The following is a 14,372-nucleotide window of genomic DNA, read 5'->3' as shown; positions in this document are numbered from 1 at the left end:
TTTTGTGGTTTTAATGGGTGCCTCCTGGTTGCTTGTACATCACAGCAGCAGAAATCCACGTAACTATGTCTGTATGCCATATATATATATATATATATATATATTACACACACACACACAAGTTTAATCAATAGGCAGGTTTCACCTTCTAGGGTAGTTAAGTGCACCCAGTAGGTGGATACATGCACCCAGAAGGTAGAAAGGTGTATTGAAGATAGCTGCCCCCTCAGAGGTAGTTGCCCCCTGTATAGATCACTGACCAGTAGCTTATAAAGGTACCCCCCTAGGAGGAAGATAGTTGTACGCAAGTTGTTAAGTGTCTATACTGGGCAGAAAATAGAAATTCAAGAAAATCTTCAAATTAAATGATCTCTAAATTTTGTTAGAATTGCCTTCATATTAGAACTACACTTCTATCGAGTTTCAACTAACCTTATGATTCCCTGACTTCCCCTGGACATTTTCTTTTTAAATAATAGCCTGGATGATAATGTATATATACATTAGACCTATACCCAGCGCTGTATGTACAGTATATAAAATTCTTTTTCTGACCAATATAAATGTGTTCCTCGTAAAGGCTTGCTGGGGCACCGTTAATGCAATATTTCAACATTACCCACACAACAGTTTTATTGATACTACACCAGAGGTGACAGTATTTAAAGGGAAATAAACCGATTTAATTTTGATGTTTAAAGTGTGCCTTTAAGGCTGCATTCAGAGGTAGGTTGATATATAAAATGTGATTTATGGGGAATTCACTTTGAGCCTGTGCTGTACATCTTACACTGTTATATTCATGATTCCATATAGCTTTTAACTATCCAGACAATCATGTGATTATAATGGACTATTCCTCCTAAGTATCCTGTTTTATTCTGGTACACATCATCACGCTTTAGTTGCATTCAGCAACAGCCACAATGGGTTTAACCAAGATCTGGGTTGTGAGCTGCAATTACATCTCTGGCAATAATTAATCTAATATGTCAATTTATTTTCCATTGATCACTTTTAATAAAATATGCGGCAGCAAGTCACTGGCTATGTTCAGATTCAGTAACAAGACCAGGGAATGGCAGTTAAATTAATATTTAACTCTTCACTAGATGCATGGACTATTGATATCTTCCCATAGCTATTTCAATCTTATTAACAAATTACAAGCTTTCCTGCGTTCATTCAGGCCTGACTGCATAGTAATCTGCAGCCACTTGAAACCTATCTGGCTGCTCACATTTTATGCAGCTCATCGGTTTTTCCACTCACATCTCATATTTGTATACATTTTTTGTCCTTCTTTTAGCTTAATTGTCTAATTCCCAATTTGCCCATAAATTAAAAATCCATCATATATTTTGTGTTGTGAATGCCAGAAAAGAATTAATGAGAAAATGATCTTCAGATCACGTTTTCTGCTTCAGTAAATTTGTTAGAGAAGTGGAAAGCAGAAATCTTTATATGCACATACATTTACTGTGCTTGTGTAACACATACGATTATATATGATAATGTTTGGCGTCTTCTACTGCATCTAGTGTAGGTCCGGAATGCTAATATCTATTTTATCCTCCAGTTAACAAGGTCTTGCAGTTTAAAGGAAATCTGTACCGACAGTTAGTGCAGGTGACACTGATGACAAGGGTACTCACCTTGTCCCGGTCTGTGGCGGGGATCTCCTGTAATCTTCTCCGGTATCTTTGCTCCAGGCACTGGCTTGAAGCATAGGCGGAGCTTAATGACGTCTGCTGTTCCCGGGACCCAACAGAGAGCAGGTGACTTCACTAAGCTCTGCCCAAGCTGCTGCTTTCTACAGGGTCCCAGGCAGCAGTGCCACTGCTTACGTCATTAAGGCTGGGTTCACATCATGTTTTCAGCCATACGGGACCGCATACGGCTGGAGGGGGCAAAAACCGCGTGCTCCCGTATCCCTGCCGTATGCCGCCTATATGTAATGGATTTCAATGAGCCGACCGGGGTGAAACGCTGAATCCGGTCGGCTCACTTTTGCCCCATATGCGGTTTTCCCTCTGGACCTAAAGCCGTGGTGGACCACTATTTTAGGTCCAGTTTAAAACGGCACACGTGGCAAAGATGAGCTGACTGGATTCAGCATTTCACTGCAGTCCGCTCATTGAAATAAATTACATAAGGGCAGCATACGGTTTTAACTCCCCCCAGCCGGATGTGGTCCTGTATGGCTGAAAACTTGATGTGAACCCAGCCTAAGCTCCGCCCATGCACCAAGCCAGTGCCCGTAGTGACGATACCAGAGGAGATTACAGGAGAACCTCACCACAGATTGGGACAAGGTGAGTACCGTTGTCAGCAGCGTCACCTGCACTACCTGTTGGTACTGACAGTTTAGTGCAGGTGACTCTGGTGACAGATTTCCTTTAATGCAGTTACTGTTCACACTGTGTTTGGTGTATGTCATTCAAATGCATTCATTTGCCTTTGTATAGGGGAGTGATTGCACTTTCCAGTATACTGCACTTTAAAGAAAAGAAGAAAAAATAAGAAAAATTGTTCTGGCTAGACGTGCTAGAAGAACATTCTCTGACATATGTCCTTGTAGATGCATTTGGCATATGTGTGTATATGAGCATGACCTAAATGGTACTCTGCTGTTCTCCCTTGGCACTGATAGTTAGTAAAAAAGTGGTTAGATTTTATACCATTCCCCATAGGCTAGGTGCACACTATGGAATTTCCGGCCGGAAATTCCAAGTGCTGCCAGCGCTAACTTTGCCCAGGCAATGTCTGCAGAGCGTATTCTGCCTAAGGAATAAACCAGAGAATTATTTTGGCAGCAAAATTATGTAGTATGTACTGAGGAGCAAAATCCCATTGCCACCTAAGCACAATACTGGTCTGAAATTCTGTAGTGTGAACCAAGCCTTCCTTACATAAATGCTTTATTTCCATGAGCTGATCGTGGTTGCCAAAGATATAAAATTGGCTTTTTATTTTTCAGCCAAGTGTGAAGGAGTTAAAGTGTTACCTCGGCCCTAGACATCTTATCCCCTATGCAAATGATAGGGGATAAGATATCTGATCGCGGGGATCCCACAACTGGGGTACTGCCACAATCTCTCCTGCAGCACCCACTTGTCATCAGACACAGAGCGAAGATTAAAAAAAATTATTCCCAAAAGCTCAGCAAAGCTGATTGGGACCACCATGGTAAAACTATGGTTAGAAGATGGCGGGAGGGCACTTGCCTGCCTCCTTGCTGTCTGATTATTGCTAGGTTGCCCCAGGCAGTCTCAGCAGCCTTGAGCAATCGGGCACCCATAACACTGATCAATGCTATGCTATGGCATAGCATGAAACATTGTATGCAATACAAGGATTGCATGTAATAGTCCCTTAGGGGACTAAAACGATGTAAAAATTAACCCCTTCTCTAATAAGTTTGAATAATCCCCCTTTTCCCCATAAAAAAAAAAAAAAAAAGTTTCAATAAAATTAACATAAACATATGTGGTATCGCCTCGTGCGTAAATGTCCGAAATATAAAAATATAATGCAAATTAAACCATGAGGTCAATGGCACATACATAAAAAATATCAAAGTCCTTCTACTGTTTCATAACCGTGGTTTGTGTTAACAGTACTTGATGTCACGTCTGTATTTTGATTGGGGTCATGTACCCACTCCTAATTCTTTGTGTGAAAAATTTCAATACATTTTACTTTGAAAAAAAAAATAAAAAATACCAAAGTCCAAAATTGCGTATTTTTATTCATTTTGTATACCGTAAAAAAAAAAAAAAAAGTATAAAAAGTTATCAAAAACCATCAGAACAAAAATGGTACCAATAAAAACTACAGATCACGGCCCTCACACAACCCTGTATACCAAGAAATAAAAATGTTATAGGGGTCAGAAAAGGACAATTTTAAATGTACAAATTTTTGTGCACAAAGTTATAATTTTATAACAGAAGCAAAACAAAATAAAACCTATATAAGCTGGGTACTATTTTATTTGTATGGACCCACCTAAAAAAAAATGTCATTTTTACGGAAAAGTGCACTGCGTGGAGACGGAAAGAGTTAAGATTTTTAGAAGGTGAGGGGGAAAAAATTAAAGTGCAAAAATGGAAAAACCCTGAGTTCTTAAGAGTTTAATTAGATGCTATATAAACTGCAATTAAGTGTAGGGTCACATGTAGCATATACACAAAGTATTTCACGCTGCACAATATCCGATGCACAACCGGAAATACTCTGCATACTCTCCTTTGAACAGACACACAGGGCTACCTGCAGCAGCTTGTGTGCCCAATGGGGTTTGGAGGAGTGACCACACTTCACGTCACTGTGCTGGGCCCACCTCCCAACCTCACTGCACACACAAGCCTTCCGCCGGGTAGCCCTGGGTGTCTGCTTGAAGAATATGCAGCATATTTCCCGCTGCGAAGCAAATATTCTGTACAGTAGTGGTTTTACTGCCATGAACCTAATTACGTAAAGACCTTTACAGTCAGAGACAGAATCTTACTGGCAGACCATAATCAGGAAAAGCTGACTAGTATTTTGCAGATGATGGATGGCAAGCTACAGCTGACTGTCACTATTGACAGCAAATGTAACAGATCACCCTTTACGGAGTCACCATATTTTGTTCTGCTGCATATAATCGATACAATGCTCTGGCATGTTTCATTTATTCTATCAAATCTCTCATCATATGTCATAGATATTACACTGCGCTGTGAGCTTTACAACAATGGAGGCCTCTTTGTAAATAAAATATTACTCATATTTTGTATATTTAACCTCTTCATACATGGTGGATTTTTAACCCCTTAACGACTAAGGACCTAAATTTACGTCCTGTTGTGGCGGTACTTAGCACACCAGGATGTATATTTATGTCCTGTACATGACCGCGAGTATCGGAGCGATGCTCGTATAATGTGTGGCTGGTCCCGGCTGCTGATCGCAGCCAGGGACCTGCCGGTAATGGCCGACATCCGCGATTGTGTGGATGTCTGCCATTAACCCCTAAGATGCCATGATCAATACAGATCACGGCATCTGCGGCAGTGCGGTCAGAAATATTGATGATCGGATCGCCCGCCACCTTCCACGGGTCTTCTGCTCTGCTCTGGTCTGGTCTGAGATCGTGCTATGCCTTATGCCAGGGGTAGGCAACCATTTGGTAGTGATGTGCCCAAATTTTTTTCGAAGTAGCTTGGTGTGCCGGCAATATGGGGTTGGCTTATTGTGGGTGGGGCTTGATATGGGTGGGGTTTGTGGGGGGTGTCTTTTTCAGAGTTGTCTATGTATGTATATGTGTGTGTATGTATATGTATGTATGTATGTGTATATATATATATATATATATATATATATATATATATATATATATATAGTTCTCGCTGTAAGGACCTTAGTGAGAACAACTATTTTAACTCAAACCTGTATAATACAGACCCCACCACAATACAGACCCCAGAATCACTACCCACCATAATACAGACCCCCAAATCACCACCCACCATAATACATACCCCAGAATCAGACCCCACCTCATCATCATCATCACTCTGCATCCCCCTCCCCTCATCATCGTCATCACTCTGCACACCCCCCTCCCCTCATCATCACTCTGTATCCCCCTCCCCTCATCATCATTACTCTGCACCCCCCCTCTCAATCACCTTGCCTCCTCTGCTCAGATTCCAGGGTGATAAAAAAATAATAATAATTACTCACCTATTTAGCATGCAGCTTAAGTCTCTTCTCAGTGAAGCTGCAGGTCCTGCGGCTCACACTGAGAGGAGGCTTAAGCTGTGTGTCCATGTTCGGTACATACGCCCTCAGTGTTTAAGGACTTTAAAACGGGGGCATAAGGATATGCCCCCCGTCCTTAAGAGGTTAAAGTGTAAAATAAAAAGTTTAAAAAATTTGAAAAATCCCCATCCCCAATAAAAATGTAAAATGTCCCTTTTTCCCATTTTACCCCCATAAAGTGTAAAAAAAAAAAAAAATAACTTAAGGAGGTAGGGTTTTTCCATTTTTGCATTTCCATTTTTTTCCTCATCACCTTCTAAAAACCATAACACTTTCAATTTTGCAACTAAAATTCTATATTATGGCTTATTTTTTGTGCCACCAATTCTACTTTGCATTAGTACATTACATTAGTCATTTTACCAAAATATTCACGGTGAAGCGGGAAAAAAATTCATGAAAGAAAAAATGCAATTTGGTAATTTTTCGGGGCTTTCGTTTCTACGCAGTGCATTTTTCAGTAAAAATGGCACCTTACCTTTATTCTCTAGGTCCATACGGTTAAAATGATACCCTACGTATATAGGTTTGATTTTGTCTTACTTATGAACAAAATCATAACTACATGCAGGAAAATGTATATATTTAAAATTGTCATCTTCTGACCACTATAACTTTTTTATTGTACCATTTTTATATTGATCAGACTTTTTGATCTCTTTTTATTCATTTTTTCATGATATAAAAAGTGACTAAAAATACGCGACTTTGGATTTTTTTTGTGCGTACGCCATTGACCATGCGGTTTATTTAACAATATATTTTTATAGTTCGGACATTTCCGCACTCGACCATACCACATATGTTTATTTTTATTTACACAATTTTTGTATTTTTTTTTTTTTAAGGGAAAGTGGGTGATTCAAACTTTTATTAGGGAAGGTGTTAAATGATCTTTATTAACTTTTTTTTTTCTTTTACACTTTTTTTTTTTTGCAGTGTTATTTCACTGCACATACCGATCTCATACACAGATCATTGCCGTGCATTGACACGGCAAAGATCAGTGTAATCGGCGGTCAATTGCTCAAGCCTGGATTTCAGGCTTGGAGCAATCAGTCGATTGGTGATAAGATGGAGGCTCACGTTCTAGCTGATTGGGACATCGCAATTTCACGATCCGTGCTGCACGCTATTAGCCCAGGGTCCTGGCTGTCATTAGCAGCCGGGACCGACGCGAGGTCTGGCGCAAGGTCAGAGTGTTTTATACGGCGACCGGGCGCAGGGCGTATAGGTACGCCCTGTGTCCTTAAGAGGTTAATACACATATTTGGTATTGCCACATGTGTAAATGTCCGAACTATTAAAATATGTTATTGATCCCGTACGGTGAACGGCGTGAACATAAAAAAAAAAACCTGCGAAATTGCTGCTTTTTTGTCACATTTTATAAAAAAATAAATAAAAAAATTATTTAAAAAAATGTATACACAAATGTGATATCAATGTGGTATCAGTAAAAATTACAGATCATGGCGCAAAAAATGAGCCCTCATACTGCCGCTTATAAGGAAAAATGAAAAAGTTATAGGTTTAAAAGTTTGTAAATTGGACAGCGTGAAAACGAAACCTTCCAAAACTTGCTAAATTGTGGTTTTCTTTTTAATTTCCCCACACAAATAGTTATTTTTTTTTGGTTGTGCCATACCTATTTATGGTAAAATGAGTGATCTCATTGCGCAAGAAAACTGGTCGCACAAAAAAAGCCCTCATACTGGTCTCTGGATGAAAATATAAAAGAGTTACGATTTACCTACTCCTTTTTCTCACTAACCCCTTAACCACTTTACCCTCACTACTTTCAGCCATCCGCCGGTTCTCGGCATACAGCAATTATAAACTTAACCCCTCTAAGTGCGAAGCCCTAAACATTAACCTCCCACCCGATATGGTTCGTGCGATAGCCTCCTCCTTCCCGTTCGCCTGGCGACCCAAATCCTTCAAATACCTAGGTGTGCAAATCCCTTCAAATCCCCGAGACACGTACCGTGTAAACTTACCCCCGATACTGTCAGCATTGAAACTGGACCTGACGTGTTGGGAGCGCAGGGACTTCTCCTGGATAGGGAGAATCAACATTGTCAAAATGAACATTCTTCCCCAATTACTGTATCTATTTTCCTGTATTCCTGTACACCTACCACGCAGCTTCTTCCAGGAGGTCTCTGCGCTCCTCACAAAATTTGTTTGGGCCAACGGTCACCCCCGTGTAGCCAGACATGTCCTGATTAGACGCAAGACAGAGGGAGGATTGGCCATCTCGGACTGCCTATCTTACTATCTGGCTACCATATTGACTAGCGTACTTGATAGTTTCCACAACCGGGAGTCCAAACAGTGGGTACAACTAGAGAATTTGAGCTCCTCGATTGATCCGCGCTCCCTCCTCTGGCTGCCATCATCGGCTCTCCCAAAATCAATCCGGGAATCTCTACCCCCAGTAATGACATCCATTGCAAATTCTCGATTTACCTACTTGAAACACTCCCCAGTGGTGGAACCTGATGGCCCACTGACACCAATCTTCGGTCGTTCCCCCCGGCCTCCTCCTCGACCTCCTTCCTGGGTACCCTTAGACCACAGGGACTAACTTTCCACACCCTTCTCACTCCAACAGATATCAAACCACTTATTGATATCCTCCCTGACAGGCCTCACTCTTTGTCACATGCTATACAATATGCACAACTGCATCATTTCTACCATACTTCATAAGTAGCCCTGAGACTACATCGTTCTTTGATGTGCTTTTAATCCATGTGTACCTCTGCCGCGGCAGCACCACATCCGGTTAGTTCCCTATATGGTCTACTTTTAGACTCCTTCACGACAGCCCCACTGCCTTTTCGACAAAGTTGGGAGAGGGCTTTGGGTGGTGCACTCTCTGAGGAGGAATGGCAGATGGCCCTGTCCGCTTGTCACAAATCATCTATTTTGTGTAAAGCTCAGGAAACAAATTACAAATTGTTGACAAGGTGGTACAGGGTCCCTGCACTGCTCCCCCGATTCTATCCTTCGCTACCGGACGTGTGCTGGTGTTGCGGTGCTCAGGGTGGATCTATCCAACACATTTGGTTGACGTGTCCACTTCTTACGTCCTTCTGGTCTCAAGTCCTAGATGTGATATTCCGACTGACAAACATACATATTTCTCTGGAACCGAAACCCCTTCTACTGTCCATCCTCCCTTCACCTACACCCTGCTGGACTGGAATCCTTCTCCTCTTCCTGGCTGCTAGATCAGTCATCCCCAGACAATGGAAATTGACTACCCCTCCTACCCTCTCCTCCTGGCTTCGGGAAGTGGCACATCTTCATAAAAGGGAAGAGTTGTTAGCTGATTCTAACCAATTAGATTCTATAGAGTTTGGTCCCCTTGGTCTCAATTCATCTCGTCCCCTGATTTCAGGGACTTACACTTATAATAGCTCTGTCCACACTGTATAGTGGTCTCCCCCCCCCCCCCCTTCTCCACTTCACTGGACTACCTCTCCCACCCCGACCTTTCCCACCCTGGTCTTGCTCCTGACTCTGTGGCCTGAGAGACGGATTTGACCCACTTGGTGAGTTCTCTTTGTAAGTGATCTGCCCTGCCTTTCTCTCTTCCTCTCTTCTTTCTTTCTCATATCTCCCTGATTCCCTTCTTCTTTTCTTGACTTCCTCTGACCCTGTACCTCTCCCCCCTCCTCTCCTCTTGCCTTTTCCCTTTCCCCCTCTTTCCTTGCTCATCCAGGTTTTTCCATTGCTGAGTTTCTCCAATTCAACGAAAAAAAAATAATAATAATAATAATTTTTAAAAGTAAAAGACGAGGAGGAAAAAACGAAAATGCAAAAATAAAATTGGCCTGGTCCTTAAGGTCAAAATGGGCTTGGTCCTTAAGGCTTTAAAGGGGTGGGGTACTTTAAAGGGGTGGGGTGGATTTTATTTATTTATTTTTTTAAATCAACTGGTGCCAGAAAATTAAATTTGTAAATTGCTCATATTAAAAAAAATATTTGTCCTTTCAGTATTTATTAACAGCTGTATGTACAGAGGAAAATTTCCTCTGTAGCATACAGCTGCTAATTGGTACTGGAAAGATTAAGATTTCTGGCACCAGTTCATAAAAAAATAAAAATCCTAATGGCGTACTCCTTTAAGATAAAGAAATATATCATATCAAATGTGTGCATTGTAGGCGTTGCACTGTTTGTGTCACAATAAATTAGTGTAAATATACTCCATTCATATGAAGGCATAAGGATAAGAAATTGCTTACATGCTTAACAAGTTTCACCTATTCTATTAAATTGCACTATTTTAGTGTTTAAGAAATGCATATTTTTTATACATTTCACTCTGAACCCTTTTTAATTTTGTTCATGAAATCTTGGTGTCACAAGGGTCTTCCAGAATATTTAACAGCCCCTAAAATTGACACTCACGGGGGCGCATGCGCGCAGCTCACTGGTGAAGACGTGCTCCATGTGAGCTCCGTGCCACCTGCCGTGATTAAGCCTCATTAAGCGCTGTTAATTCAGCTCCCTAGCAGTGAGTACCTCAGACTACCCTCCTAAGATGTCCAAGCAGCAGCAGCCTTCACCTGGGCCCGCGACCCAGTCGCTTTCACAGACCATTCCGGACATGTTCCGTTCTGGGCCGAAGACCAAGATGGCGCTGGCAACTCCTGGCGCGCTTCTCCCGGACACCCAGGAGGAGGAGGACATTACTGACACTGCTCCTACCCCTGTTGTACAGGCTGACCCGCCGGACCAGAGCGACCTATTCCGCAACATCCAGGCCATGTTTAAGGCCGAGCTGGCCTCAGCGATAGCTGAATTTACCAGGCAAGTGGGAGAGTTGGGCCACAGAGTGGCGGACCTGGAGGTCCGAGCGGACGAGATTGCTGACGCGGTGGAGGCTGACCGCACTTCCATTGCCGAACATTCTGAGAGACTTGACCTCCTGGAACTTAAGATTGAGGACCTGGAGAACAGGTCCAGAAGAGCCAATATACGCATCAGAGGCTTACCTGAGTCGTTCACTGACCTACCCGGTCCGGTGACCGCATTGTTTCAGGCTCTCCTACCTCAGGCGGACACATCACTCCTGCGAATGGACAGGATCCACAGAGCTCTGACTAAACCCAAAAACGCAGAGATACCCAGAGATGTTGTGCTTCGACTCCATTACCCTGAGGCGAGAGATCGCATACTTCAAGCTGCTAGGAACGTATCTCCACTACCGGGCATGCCGCCCTCTGTCCATTTGTATGCGGACTTAGCTCCCTCCACCTTGGAACGCCGCCGCAACATGCGACCTGTCACCCTGGCACTTCAAAAAGCTCAGGTCCGTTACAAATGGGGGTTCCCCTTTAGCCTGCAGTTTGTGCTCAACTCTTCCACTTACACTGTACGCACCCCGCAAGAGGCAATGGAGCTCCTCCGCAAAGAACGTGTCCCTTACGAGGACCCACCGCCGTTACCCAGGAGACAACCCCAGCTTAAAAGAATGTGGAACCGAGTAGATTCGTCACACAAGAGACACCGCACTCAATCCCAGAAACCGGGCTGACTTGATGCTGTGCGGATATTTGGTTCCTGATTGCTCTGTTCATACCTGGGACATGAGGCCTTGTTTGATTCCCTGGCTCCCATTACTCCTGATTACGCAAAGGAACTTTGCTGTTCTTCTCCTGTGGTTCCTGTTCCTCGAGGATCTACATCTACACTCGGAAGCCGGTCAAGTTCGGGTCTGCCGGATTTCAGGTTCTTATTGTTGACTCTCTGTTCCTTGACTGTTTGTCTGAATATAGCCTCTTACTCTCGGATCCCAAGAGTTTTAGCCATTATGGCTGATATTCATTTTGTTCTCTTGGGGACTGTTGCTTGGTTTGGGGGGTGGGCAGGGGGTTAATTTACCTGTCTCATTGTTTTACTTAGTGACCATGATGTTCACCCTCATATCACTCTCGCTCCTAACACTATGGCGAGGCTGTTTGGCAGAGTGGATTATCATGTTGCCTCGCTTACCGGTATGTGATCGACCGACGGGGGAGAGCAGTGGAGGTGGTGTACCCCTGTCGGCGACTGCTGGTGCATGTTATATTTATGTTGAATTATTGTTTACCCTTTTTTCTATGTACTTACCTTTGAATTTGCCCTTTTCCCCTACTCCTATTCCATACCCTTACCTGTTTTGTGACGTCAAGGTAACCATCCGCTCATCAATAACTATTAAGTCACTGGTTATACTATTTGACTGCCCCCTACTTGTAGTGGGTTTATTGCATCGTCTTAGTTCACACTCATCTGATTACACCCCATTCCCCTTCACTTAGTATGTGTAGAGTGCTTTCACATAATATTAGGGGATTCAACTCTCCAATTAAGCGCAAAAAAGCGTTTCTAGACTACCAGAGGCATCACCCGGAAATAATTTGTCTGCAGGAAACACACTTCACCCAGACCTCATTTCCTAAATATATCAACCCTCACTACTCTAGAGTTCATCTGTCCTCTTTTACTTCCAAATCCAGGGGTGTAGCTACTCTCCTACACAATTCCTTCCCCTTTATTCTCCACACAACACACACGGACCCGGAGGGTAGATTCCTGATACTGGAGGGCTCCTTACAGGAAACTAAACTCTGTATAGTGAATTCGTATGCTCCCAATGAGGACCCTCTGCAATTTCTGGTTCAGATGGTGGGTCGACTGGGCTCCCTCACCTTTGACCACTTGATATGGTGCGGTGATTTTAATTTGGTATACAACGGTGTCTTGGACCGCTCCAGCACCAGTTTATTCAGACGCACAGGCCCTCAGCAGAGGCTCCTCGTTGGAACCTTACAATCACTTCACCTAGCTGACACTTGGAGGGAACATAACCTGGGAACACGTGGATATACATACTACTCACCCGCACACAATCTTTACACTAGAATAGATTGGATCCTGACTACCTCCTCCACTCTATCCTATTTACTTTACTCGAGACACATCCACTGTGCATGGTCGGACCACGATATAGTCTTTTCCCATTTTCAGTTTGCCACCAAATGCCTCACCCCCTTTTCATGGCGACTTAATGAGTCGCTTCTGACTCGTCCTACTGTCCGAGACCAGTTAGAGGAGGAAATCTCGACATACTTTTCTAACAACCTTTCTCCTGATTCCGATGTGGGATGGGTCTGGACTGCCCACAAAGCTGTCATTAGAGGGAAGCTTATTGCTTTAGCATCCAAACTTAAACGCGACAGACTCCAGGCCCAGACCACACTGGAAGCTCGATTGACCCGTTTAACTACGGCCCACCAGCTTAACCCCACTACATACTTATATAGAGCCATCCAAACGACTAGGCTACAGCTTGATGCTATTTTATTGAATGCCACGGAAAAAGCCCTGAGGTGGACTAAAGCTACATACTACAAATGGGCCAACAAACCCGATAAACTACTTGCCTCCATGTTGAAGCAGAAACAAGAGTCTACTAAAGTGCATAGCATCCAAATGAGACCCGGTGTCACCACTTCCCATCCCTCACGGATCTACGACACCTTTCACTCTTTCTACACCTCTCTTTATTCTAAACGCTCTTCTCCTCCCTCTGTTGAGGAGGTGGATGCCTTTCTACACTCTATATCTCTACCTCAACTTTCTTCTACTGCTAGGGACTCTCTGAATGCTGCTATCACACTTGAGGAAGTGTCCGACGTTATCTCCGGCTTGAAACTAGGCAAAGCACCAGGCCCTGATGGTCTCTCTGCTATGTACTATAAAAAATTTAGCCCCCTACTTGCCCCACATATTACCAATTTATGTAATTCTATAATGTCCGGTACCCCCCTACCCCAAGAATTTTTGCAAGCATCAATTGTGGTTATCCCCAAGCCCCGCAGGGACCCCTTACTCCCCTCTAATTATCGTCCCATTTCTTTAATCAATCTAGACGCTAAAATATTTACTTCAATCTTGGCCAGGAGACTCAATAGGCTTCTCCCTGACCTAGTGCATAACGATCAAGTAGGATTCATTCCGGGGAGGCAAGCACCTGACAACATCCGCAAGGTTCTCAATATTGTTCAATGGGCATCACAGACGGACACACCGCTAGCGCTCTTAGGGCTGGATATAGAAAAGGCGTTTGATTCTGTCTCTTGGGACTATATGTTTGGAGTCTTGAAAGCTATGAGATTTGAGGGTCCCTTTGTGGAGGCCTTGCGGATGTTGTACTCTTCCCCCCTGGCATACCTTAAACTTCCCTCTACATCCCCATCTCCAATCCCCATACAAAGGGGTACTCGTCAGGGATGTCCATTGTCTCCAGCATTATTTGCTTTGATCATGGAGCCCCTGGCGAACCTCATACGTCACCACCCGGACATTAAGGGGGCGCGGATTGGGAACTCGGAATACAAAGTTAACTTGTTCGCAGATGACCTATTACTTACTATCACGAATCCCATTATTTCCATCCCCAACCTTTTTCCCCTATTAGACAAATATGCGACTATCTCAGGCCTGGTGGTTAATAGAACCAAGTCGGAGGTTATGCTATGTAACACTCCCTCAGGTAT

General features: G+C 43.4%; 1 protein-coding gene and 1 long non-coding RNA gene across 3 annotated transcripts in view; one reads left to right on the top strand and one right to left on the bottom strand.

Annotated features, from left to right (window-relative positions):
- DIAPH3 (diaphanous related formin 3) overlaps positions 1 to 14,372 on the top strand; it is an 882,879-nt gene that overhangs the window by 454,086 nt on the left and 414,421 nt on the right. The window lies entirely within an intron of this gene.
- LOC130355406 (uncharacterized) overlaps positions 1 to 14,372 on the bottom strand; it is a 160,632-nt gene that overhangs the window by 97,469 nt on the left and 48,791 nt on the right. The gene's annotated exons all lie outside the window — the stretch shown is intronic.

The sequence above is a fragment of the Hyla sarda genome, chromosome 2 (assembly GCF_029499605.1).
Source record: "Hyla sarda isolate aHylSar1 chromosome 2, aHylSar1.hap1, whole genome shotgun sequence".
Lineage (NCBI taxonomy): Eukaryota > Metazoa > Chordata > Amphibia > Anura > Hylidae > Hyla > Hyla sarda.
The sequence above is the reverse complement of the archived record's forward strand: the minus strand, read 5'-3'. Positions and strand labels throughout refer to the sequence as shown.